General features: G+C 54.0%; 1 protein-coding gene across 2 annotated transcripts in view; it reads left to right on the top strand.

Annotated features, from left to right (window-relative positions):
• Positions 1-294: 294 nt before the first annotated feature.
• The window catches only part of DAAM1 (dishevelled associated activator of morphogenesis 1), a 95,528-nt gene continuing 84,783 nt past the window's right edge, over positions 295-11,039 (top strand). For both annotated transcript variants that reach the window (XM_032691208.1, XM_032691207.1), the window contains exon 1: positions 295-411. The gene's annotated coding sequence lies outside the window, so the exon portion shown is untranslated. The remainder of the gene's footprint in view (positions 412-11,039) is intronic.

The raw sequence follows: 11,039 nt of genomic DNA, 5'->3' as shown, positions 1-11,039 counted from the left end.
CGGTCTCCCTGTGCCGTACCCCCGGCGCGGTGCCCCTAGAACGGTGTCCCTGTGAGGTCCCCCTGTGCCGTACCCCCATTGCGGTCCCCCTGTGCCGTACCCCCGGTGCGGTGCCCCTAGAACGATGTCCCTGTGCGGTCCCCCTGTCCCGTACCCCCGGCGCGGTGCCCCCGCCCCGCGCGTCACTACAACTCCCGTCGGCGGGCGGGCGGTGACGCCACCGCGCCGGGCGGGGCGGGCGCGGCCCATTGTGGGCAGGGGCCGGGCGGGCTCCGCGCCGCGCAGCGCAGCGCCGCGCCGGCAGGTACGGCGGGCGGACCGCGGGCAGCGAGCCCTCCGCCCCGGCAGGAACGGCGGCCGGACCGCGGGGACCGAGCCCTCCGCCCCGGCAGGAGCGGCGGCCGCGCTGCGGTGAGTCCTCCGAGCGCCCTCGGCGCTCCTCCCCTTTCGCCCTGGGGGGCTTTTGGCGGGGGGTGTTGCCCTTCTCGCGTACCCCGGGGCCGTGCCGGGGTGGCGGGTCGGGAGCGCCGGTAGCGAGGCGGGGTCCGGGGCTTCGCTGCTTTTCCTCGCCGTTGGGAAGGGAAGGGAGCGGAGCCCGCGTCCCACTCCGCCCCGGGGCGCTGCGTGGGGCTGTTCGCCCCGGGGGGAGCGCCGGGGCCCCCCCGGCTCCCGCCCCGCTCCCAGCGCCCCGGGGCACGGCGTGTCCCCCGGCCCCGATGTCCCGGTGTGTCCCGGGCGGTGCCCGGCCCTGTGGGCGCCGGGCAGGGGGCGCCCACGCGCGGGCGTGGGATGCGGGATGTGGGATGTGGGATGCTGCTGCTGCGCTGCCTTCTCCATGGCAACGCCTCAGGGGGCTGCTGCGGCCCCGGCGCCGGCTGGCACGGCGACTCCCACCCCTGCGGCGGCTCCCACACCCGCAGGGCCCCTCATGGGGTTCCCCCAGGTTTTGGGGGGTCTCAGTCCCTGCAGTGCCTACCCACAGGCACAGCAGTCTGGGGCTGCTCCATCGTCTCTGTGTGCCGAGCCGCTGGTGCTGGTGTCACACATTTTGCTGTGGGCGTGCTGTGGTCCAGCCGATGCTCTCGTGTGGGAGTCGGGATGGGAGGGAGCAGGATTTTGGCATGTCCTGGTGTTGGGCTGTGGCTTCGGTACAGGCAGGTTTGTGGCTCAGGAACCAGGTGGGGAGGTCGGGTCTGTCGTTGGCTGCACCCACCTAAAAATTCTCGGAGATTCAGGTCAGGGGTCTCCATGCAGGAGGGACAATGCCCTTGCTGCATGGAGCCTTGGGGGTTGGCACCCACTGCCGTTGCTGTGCAGTGGCTGTGGTCTCATCCTGATCTTGACTTGCTTGGCACAGTGGGGTTTTATCCCTGGGATCTACATTGCTGGTGGGTGGCCGCACTGCCTCGTGCATTGATGCTGGTGTGAAACAGGCTTTCTGCATCTTCAAGTGATCAAGGTTAATTTAAGGCAAAGACAGATGATAATATGCCTCCTCACAGAAGCCACTTGAACTGGGGGGGGGGGGGGGGGGGGAGGGGGGCTATGCTGCCAAACCAGGGGCGAGGGGTTCCCTGAGGAAATCAGAGGTGAGTGGAAGACCATGGGGTGTGGCCAAGCCTCCTCTGCCAGGTGCCGGGGAGAGGGGAAACCATGGCACAGGCTGCTCCGGTGGTTTCAGCCAGGCCTGAGCACTGCAGACACCCGGCATTGTACAGCCAGCCGGCTTCTCCCAGCAGCACCTAGAGGGAGAAGCCGGCTTTTTCATTTTTTTCCCTCTCTAGAGGTTGATTCTGATACTGCGTGCAAAACCGGGTGCTGGTGTGTATTGATGCCTCCATGGCGAACCGCGATGCAACCTCGTTATCCTCCCTTGCAGAAAACAACATATTCCAAAGGTATTGGCATTCCTGGCCTGCCCTTCTTTGTGTCCCATTAGGAGTAAATGGGTCCTGCAGCATCTGGACCCTTTTCCGTGGGCGCTGGGGTTTGTTTTGGCGTGCACTGCCCCCAAACCCCGCAGGTCAGACAACCACCTTGCTGTTCCTCGATTAATGAGTGACTGACTCACCTTGCTCTCCCCGTGGCCATACACCGGGACCTGCCCCTGCTCTGTCGGGAGCAGGAAGCAAAAGCCAAAGTCCACGATCTCCGACCGCCCAACGCTGTGTGACACCGGGACAGGAGGAAGCACTGACGCTTCCTGGCTCTGGCCAGCGCTCAGCTGGCGTGTGGCTCTGCCGGTGGTGCCCTGCCATGGCCTGGGGTTTTTGGGTCCAGCCAGCCAGGCGTGCCCCCTGCTCTGTGTCCTGGCCTGCGCCCCAGGGAGGCAAACAGGATGGGTGAGGTGTAAAACCTGTGCTGAATCCACTCCCCTAGGCTTGAAACGGAGTCAAACCGGTCTTGACCTGAGCTGGCTCCTTATCTGACCCTTTGTTTTTGGCAGGGGCACGGGAGGGAGCAGGAAAGGGACAGCCACGGTGGGCCGGCTCCTCCCGTGAGGATGGGCAGGAGCTGAGGACAGCCGGTCTAACTGGGTCATGTTTATCTCCCTTTGCTTCTGTGCTTTGTTTTGGTTTCTTCCTCCTCTTTTTCCCGCGCTGTCATGTCACACAGCTGAGGAACCCAGCACAGGGGAAACATGGAGCTGTTGGGCGGATGGGCTTCCCACAAATACTGTTTGTCAGCCAGCCAGGAACGTGGCTCCTCTCACTCCATCTTCCTGCTCTGACTTTTCCATGCGTTGACCACCCATGCTGGGCTGATGCCTGAAGGTTTTTGGCCGATGCACTTGGCAGCAGCGCACCACGTGCACAGGTAGCAAATGTACCTGCTGCATTCATTACCTGAACTGGCTGAGTGGGGATGCTGGTGGATGCACCACCCGGAGCGGGTGGTCTTCTGCCCATCCTCCTCTGGCACAGGCATGCACTGAGCTGCTCCTACATGGCCAGTTTTATCTCTGAAGTATTAATAAATGGAGCTTGCCTATTTCTGTGAGCCTTTTTAAGAGGCTGGCGGGGGTGCCTTGAAGGCTTGCTCGGCACTGCAACTATTCAGAGGGTTTTTTTTCGTGTGTGCTCTAGCAGTCGATAAGCCAGGGCATCCAGCTGTCAGCTTTGGAGATTGCCAAAGCCTGCTCAACGACATTTCTGCAGGCTTCGCTCACAAATGAGGATTTTGTTGTACGCTTTGGTTTCTGACTTGATGCTGGTAATTAAATATCTTAACTTGGCTTCAGAAAGCTGCCACTGCTGTGGAGTGACTGGTGAGGCCGTGTGAAGCAGGATGCGCTTGTTCTGCTGGAATTGAGTGTGACCTAACTACGATTCTTCAACCTGCAATTTATTTTATTACAAAAATATACTTTTTTATATGGGTAAAACCCTTTTAAAAGGGGAATAAAAGCCTTGTGTTTTACTGCTGTGCTGTTAAGCTTGCATGGACCTGCTGGGACAGCTGTTTATTTGCAAGTCGTGGCAGCTGAATGCCATAAAATTCATATCATGTCCATATTGATTTTTCCCCCCCTCCCTTTTAAGATAATCATATGTGTACTTTTCACTCCTGCACCACAACAGACGTCAGCACCATGCTGAAAAAAAAAGCTGATCTGAACAAAGGGCTGTAAATTGGGGAAGAAATACTAAATGTCTGACTCTGACTTTTGTCTTGGTTAATCTAGATGCTCAGTCATACAGATTTACTGTCTGTGCTTACCATACTAGGGGATGAGAGAAACAACTAGTAAAGGGTTGGAAAGTAGTTAAATATTCCAGCAGAAGCTCTTCTGCTTATTGCCTTAGTTCCCTCATCCTTAATGACATATTCTTTGAACAACCTGGTCTAGTGGAAGGTGTCCCTGCACATGGCATGGGGGTTAGAACTAGATGATCTTTAAGGTCCCTTCCAACCCGTTCCTTCTGTGATTCTGTGATTTCCAACTTTGTATTTACTGCAAAAATTAGAGGTTCCTCAGCCCCTTGTCAGTTGCTGGTTGTGATTTGTTGTTTGCCTTTGATTATTCTTTGCTCATGCCGCTTCCTCAGCCTGGGCTGGGAGAAAAGCTGTCCTTGTGCCTACTTACCCCCCTGCCCTCTCAGGAGATCATTTGCACTTGGTATCTCCTGCCCTCATGGCGTGTTATAAAGTTTTGGAATACACTAAGGAACCAGGAGTACTGGGGTAGCATAGAAAATCTCAGCTCAGTGAGTCATAAAGCTTTCAGATCTTTGTGGCCACTGAGAAGAAAACCAAAGGGGATGAAAATGAGAGAAGTGGCCTGGCACACCATGAAGACGTGGTTAGTTCACTGGAGAGTTTCATGATCTGAGCTGACAGCGCTTTGTTTCATGATTGGTGTGGCCTGAACACCAGCCACCTGAATTACAGCAAATTAACCAAAGTAACACCTGAAGTTGTCTGAACATCTGGCCTATGTTTTCCTCCTGGTGAGGTTGGGTGGGGTCATTCCCAAGGGCACCCATCCCACGCTGTGCCCAGGTCTGGAGCAACCTCTGTGCGCTCCACCTGAATCTCTGATAACCCCCTCCTGTTCGTGCTCCCTCCTGCATTCAGCCCCAGCCCTTTGCAGGTGTTTGTTGTAAATTTGCTGAATGGAAGAGGCTTGTGCTGCTTGGAGCACCTGGGCGAGGAGGTTGCTCATGGCCTCTTCCTAAAATCAGCCAAATGGATGGGTTTGCCCAACGCAGAGACACTCGCTGATGAGTCAGTGTTACCGTGACTCAGTAAGTTACTCGATGTGTTACGCCTCATGGGCTGAGTTGCCTTGAGAGTCTGTGTTCAAAACATTGCCTTGACCCACTGGAAGGGCAGTGTTAGTGGACAGGAACGTTCTCACCCACCGTGGCATGCGCCAGCTGGTCACCATGGCAGTGGGGAAATGTCGGGCCACCAGAGCAGGGCTGCTCCTCGAGCCTTGCCCTCCTGGAGGACGCGCCAGTTGCTTTGCTGATGTTTGGGTTCTTCTTTTACGTTGTTTTGGGGCTCTCATGGAGTGGGCATGGAGGAAGCACAGCAGCGTGTTGCAGCACGGTTGGTAACAGGTGGTGCGTTGCTGGTTGGAGACATCCTCATCTTTCCCAACCCGGAGTGCCGAGCTTCCCGGCACTTGCAGGGCCTGGCGGATGATTGAAGGGTTGTTTGCCGTGCCAGACAAGTGGCTTCATGTTTCCCTCCTGCATTCCTCGGGGTGAGCATTGCATAGCGATGCGCTCTCACCTGCGTGCTGCTTACCTGAGTCATGTCTGCCCTGTGCAACGCAGTGAAGCTGTGTGGAAGTCAGGGCTCTCCCCCTCCCGGCTGCTCTGTCAGTGTGCCAGTGCTTTTATGGGAGGGTAAATGGAATAAGGTGTGGAGGGTGCGGTGGAGGAGCCGCAGGAGCGTCCGGCTCTGGCTGCAGTGGTGAAGGCGGCTGTTCCTGCTTTTACCACACCTCCTGAAGGGATGGTTTTCAGAAGCTGAACCCAGTGACCCAATTACTGACCTCTGGATTTTGGACTGTCGCCAAGGGTTTTGTACTGAGGCTCCTCATCCCTTTTTTTGTGCTGGGCCCTGGGTGGAAAGCAGCCACGCCAGAGCTCAAAACAACTTGGCAGCAGCTAGAGATGGGTGAGATAAAGAGAGGAGAAGGACCCAATTAATCCACCTGACCTGTGCCCATCCTCAGAGGAGCAGAGCAGAATGCAGTGGGATCTCCTGGTGTTCCCTGCTGCTCGCCTTTCTCATGGGGCTTTCATCCTGTCTCCCGTGGCGATGGGCTGGGCTGCTGGCAGATCCTGCCCCGGGGCACTGTGGCAGGAGGAAGCAATTCAAAACTGTGCCATTCAGAGGCTGACTGGGGGGTGGTGTGTGAAACACCAGCAGCTGGGCTCTGTACCAATATGCAAAACTGAGCTATGGAGATTGGCAGCTTTTGGGGAAGGTTCTGCAGGGTGTTGGTTCCTTACATGCTTTGCAGGAGTGAGGATCAGCTTGCCTTCCCTTCTAGAGAGCAGGGCATCTCTGAGGTTGTAGGGTTGAGCATTTGAGTGTATACTGTCACCAAGCAGGAAAGTGCACACACTTTTTGGACAGGAACACAACTTTGGTACGATGAGGCTGCAGGGCAGGGGAGCCGGGACTGTGCTCTGTGCCCATGAGGCTCTGCATGGGCTGGGAGGAGGGGATGGTACTTGTCCTAAAAATCAAAGAAAACTGGAGTGTGAAAATGGGGAATGCAACAGGGCATTCTTCTGGCATGGGATCTGCAGTCACTCAGGTCTGGGGTGTAAGAGGGAGAGTGCAGTGTGTTAAGGGAGCCGAAAGACCCACAATGTTTTATGCTGTTCAGGTGATTTTCTAGCAGCTTGGTGCCTTTTACAGGCAAACTCTGTTAGCAGGTCTTCCAGCAGGGAGGAGGAGGATGGAGGAACAGTCCAGAGACCATTTTCCTCACCCTGAACAAGCAAGATGGATTGCTTGCTATGGCAAGCGGAGGCAGCGCAGAGGGACATTTTCTGGCTCCGATGTGTTGCGTGACATAGAGCTTAGGCTGTGGTGGGTCTGCCCTGCTGCTGCTCCTCAGTGTTTCTTTTGTCCAGACCTTTCTGAGGCGGCTCTCTGGAGCTGCACATCCATCTGACTTTCACCCAGTCACGAGGTGGGGTTTTCTGGGGGTGCCTGTTCCACGCTTGGCCTCAGTATCTTCTAAATAAACAGCGCTCGGAGGAGCTGTGAACTCGTGTGTGCCATCCTGGAGAGTCTGCGTCAGCTGCGGTCCGGTGCAGCTGCTTCCTTCAAGGACGCTTGTGTGGATGTGAGTGACTGTAAATCTGTTTGTGTAAAGCTTTCTCTCCCGTGACTCCAGTCACCCTTCGTGCTCCCACTGTTTCATGGGAGCTGCCGCTGCTCCTGGAAACCACAGCACCTTCTCGCTAGAGTTGAGGATGGGTGAGATGCAGATGGGAAGGTGGATCCCCTTGCCATGCCTGGCTTTCACAGGAATCAAATGCAAAGGACACTTCATTTACTGAGGTTTCCTTCCCTCTGCCCCCAAGGCACTAGGAGTGTCTTGGCTGTGGCTGTGTGCCCAGTGCAGGGAAGAGAGGCTGCTCTCTGCCTTAATATCAGGGTAAGCCTTTCGGGTGCCTGGTGTTTTTCAGCTGCCCTGTTTTGCTTGGCATTGTTCTCCTTGCATATCCCATGCATAACTTTGGGCTGCCGTGCCTCTGCTGAGGGATACTTGCCCAGCTTGCTCACGAACAGCCTGGTGTTGGATCTCCTCCAGCTGCATGGGAAAAAAGCAGCCCCATGGTGATGTCTCCTTGGGTTTTCTCCTTCCAGTCAGGTCCTGTGATCGAGCACAGGGCTTCTGCCACCCCTATCCCTGTGTCTCAACCTCCCTGTAGGAGATGGCAGGGTTAAGGCTGTTGGAGCTTTGGTGTTGTTCAGTGGTGCTGGGTGAGCGTTAGGCAGGAGAAAAGCTGAACTTGCAAATCTGTTCCTGGGCGCTCCGGTAAGTCACGCCAAGGACTGTTTGAACTGTGCTAATCCCTGGTGCCTCTGGAGCAACCTTGTTTACAACAGCCAGTGCTTCAAATGGGTGTTCTGACAGATATTTTATGTAAGCCATTTGCTTACCAAAGCACTCTAGGTCTGAGAGATTGGTTTTCAGACCTCAGCCCATGTGCCATCTCCTCGTTCCAGCACTTTGGAGACATCCTGCAAAGAGACTGGAAGCTTTCCGGGGACAACTCAGATCCATTTATGGCCTCCATCTCCTTTTCCATGGAGAGTGCTGCCTGGCAAATTGCATGTGAAATATCAGGTGGCTGTGGAGCCATGAGAAACCTCTAGCTATCACACAGAGCAAAAAGATGTTGAGGAAAATTTTTAGAGCGTGCCAAATATTGAAATCTCTAAAATGAGTCTGCTTTTGGGACTGGGGCTGGAAGTGAGTCTTTATGCTCAACGTTTTCTCCCATTTACATTTGTATTAAATGCTGCTCTTCCATTCACTGCGTTCAAGACAATTTGTCATGTCTTAGTTGATGCAGTGGTGATAGCTGTGTTCAAACTGCAGTGATGTGTGACGGGGCTGTGATTTGGGTTACCTAGTGGTGAAATTGTGCCGTTCCCTTAGTTGGCACACCAGGACTTACCTTATATCCAGGCTTTTCAAGCTATCCTATCACATGACAGTTTTCAGCATGAGAAAAAGAGATTAAAGAGGGACTTTAACCTCAAAATACTCTGCATTTATTTCCAAGGGATCGCTTGTAGTTGCATCAGAGGAAACTCTGTTGGTTTTGCTCGGGGGATAAGGCTGAACTAGGTGAGAGATGTGTGAGACAGTGGTGATGATGTGTCTCGCAGCTGTAGCTCTGTTGCCTCACGTTCATATTTTTTTCCTTTTGCTTTGTGTTTTGGACTATGTTTTTCATTTTGATGGAAGGCAGCATGAGACTGTGTCTTTGGGGTCTGGCACCCCCGATATGCCATGGACAATTAAGGAGGGACTCACCCCTGAGGATTCCAAGAGCTGAGCTCCAGCTGTGGCAATGGGCTGTTACAGTGTGTTCTGAAATGCATGTCCTTACTCTGGGAAATCTACTCCGGGCAACATGGAGTGGAGGCAAAAAGCCCCATGCAAAATGGCTGCTCATTTTTCCAGGGGGGAAAAAAGCCAAAGAAAACACATCCAACAGTCGCCTTGTCAGATAATGTCACGGGGCTGTCCTTACCCAGCCCCTGGGCTGGACTCGGTGATGCTAATTACAGCTTGTCTTGCTCCTGAAAGGAAAAGTTTGAATCTGTTCACCCTGGGATTCCCACGGCAGGTTTTCGGGACAGGACCGGCTCTGTATCTCCGTGGCTGGAAGCCCTTGTCCAAGACCAGGGACCGGGCTGTCCTTTGCTTTCACCAAAGCCTTGGGTCTGTGAGCGCCCGAGGTGGCTGAGGAAGGTCTTGGAAAAACTCCTCTCTGGCTCTCTGCGCTGTAGTGAACCCGCCTGCTGCAAAAGGCCCTTGCAAAGATGCTCTGGAGCTCAAGGGACGTTGCTGTAAAGGTCCAAAACACATGACAGCCATCCTTTCCGGTGCTGGCCTTGTTTTTGGCTCTGTCCTGCCGAAGGATCCGCAGCTCAGCTCTCCCTTGGGTGCAGCACTTCCCGCCCAGCAGAATTGGCTCGCTTTCAGGAAAATAAACAGGCCTTGTGAGCTGGGAATCCTGGGCTGCTGCACAAGGGGAGAAGGTTGTAACCAAACAACCCTTTCATCACCTGCCTCTACCTGTGCCGCTGCTGCAGCTGCTCTGCTGTGCTGGAACCGGGCTGTTGTCTAATTTATAATACGCTGCATTTGGAGGACAGCTTTATGTTCTCGTTTCTAAATTCTTGTGTAGCTCCAAGAGGGGAAATAATCCCTAACCTTTCCGTTTTCCACATGGCTGTGTTTGTGTTCAGAGCACCATGTTACGGAAGCTTGTGGGATGCTGCTGGTGGGGCTGTGGAGTTCGTCGAGCCCATGACACACATCTGGGCAGATGTGTGGTCTCTTACCTGAGCTCGAGGGATGCTTGGTGCTCTCCCAGCTCCAGGTCATGCATTGCCCAGCTTGGCTGGATGTTCACAACTTGCCGGTGCTGGTCTAACCCCAAGCCTATTATAAGCCCACAGGACTGAGTCTTCCCCTTCCTCCTCCTGCTTCCTCCCCCTCCCTTGCTTTTCAACACCAGGTTTTGAATAAATCATCTAGGATGTGATCATACAGGAAACTCGCAATTTTTTTTTTTATTTTTTTTTTTTTTTTTTTTTTTTACAGCCAAGTTCAGAAGTGAATTCAGCTCTCCAGGGATTCAGTCCTGTGCTTTTTAATCATGAGGTTCCCCATCCTTTCTACTTTGTCACTTGTGACGTGATGTCTCCTTGGCCACGTAAGCTTTTCCCTTGCTTCTCTCTGCCCACAGAAACAATAGCTGCTGGAAATGCTCTTCAAGAACCCGAAATGGCTTTGGATTGCCTGTGGAAAATGCAGATTTAATCTATGTTAGGTCTTTTTGTTGTTATTTTGTTTACTGCTTCGTTATCCTTTTCCTTCAATGAAAAGCAATGCCCTTGTTCTCGCAGAATTCATCACTTGTGATGTGTTCCTCACTGGAAGTAACACGCTCAAAATCCTTCATTCCTTTGTGCATCTTTGCTTTATTTTCTTTTTCTTTGTGGGTGGGAGCTTAGGGGGTATAATGGGCAGATTAGCAACTGTATTTGTGGAGTAACCCATCTTTGTGCAGGTCTGGCTAGAAACCAATTAAGCTTGTCTTGATCTCTAAATGAGATTTTTGTCGAACAGCCTTACCCAACCGCCTTCTGCATCCATTAATAGCAGGGTGGGATGAAAATAGCTGAACGTGGAAAGATCGCGTGTTGGATAAACAAGCGAGGCGTTGGCTGCGGGGAGGTTCCCGGGATGCGTGCGAACTGCTGCCTCTTTGTGTGGTTGTTTTGTAGCTCCGGCTCTTGAAACCTGGGATTAGGAGCATTTGACTGCAAGTGTGCAATCTCCTGCGGTAGCGGGGCGTGGGGTCGGAGGAAAAGCTGCTGGATAAACAGGGAACATCCTGTGGACTTCATTACTGTGCTGGTCCCCATTCCTGTAATATCCCCGGGGCGAGAGCAGGGCGTGTTTGGGAGCTCCTCGTGACTCTCAGTTGTGGGTCCCCCGAAGTGCCTTGGCCTGGGTGTATCTGTCTGGTCTTGGGTTGCTTTTTAGCCTGGAAAAAAGCCTGTGGCTTTGCAAGGGCCCACATTGCATGGCCAGTCTGGGGACCCTGCCTGAGTGGTGTTTGCTGCTGCCGTGATGAAAACCAGTCCGGGAACGGCGCTTCAGTGCGGCCTTTTTGAAGAGAACCTACTAAGTAAAGATGCCTTTAATAAGCCGTGCCTTCGGGGAACCCTTCTATCTCTGTCCCAGACTGTTTCTGCGTCAAGATAAGGTTGCAGAGCAGCTGGATTTGTGCTCTGCTTTGGGAGGTGTAGGA

Source organism: Chiroxiphia lanceolata, chromosome 6, assembly GCF_009829145.1.
Source record: "Chiroxiphia lanceolata isolate bChiLan1 chromosome 6, bChiLan1.pri, whole genome shotgun sequence".
Taxonomy (NCBI): domain Eukaryota; kingdom Metazoa; phylum Chordata; class Aves; order Passeriformes; family Pipridae; genus Chiroxiphia; species Chiroxiphia lanceolata.
Note: the sequence above shows the minus strand (reverse complement) of the source record. Positions and strands in the feature narration are given on the sequence as shown.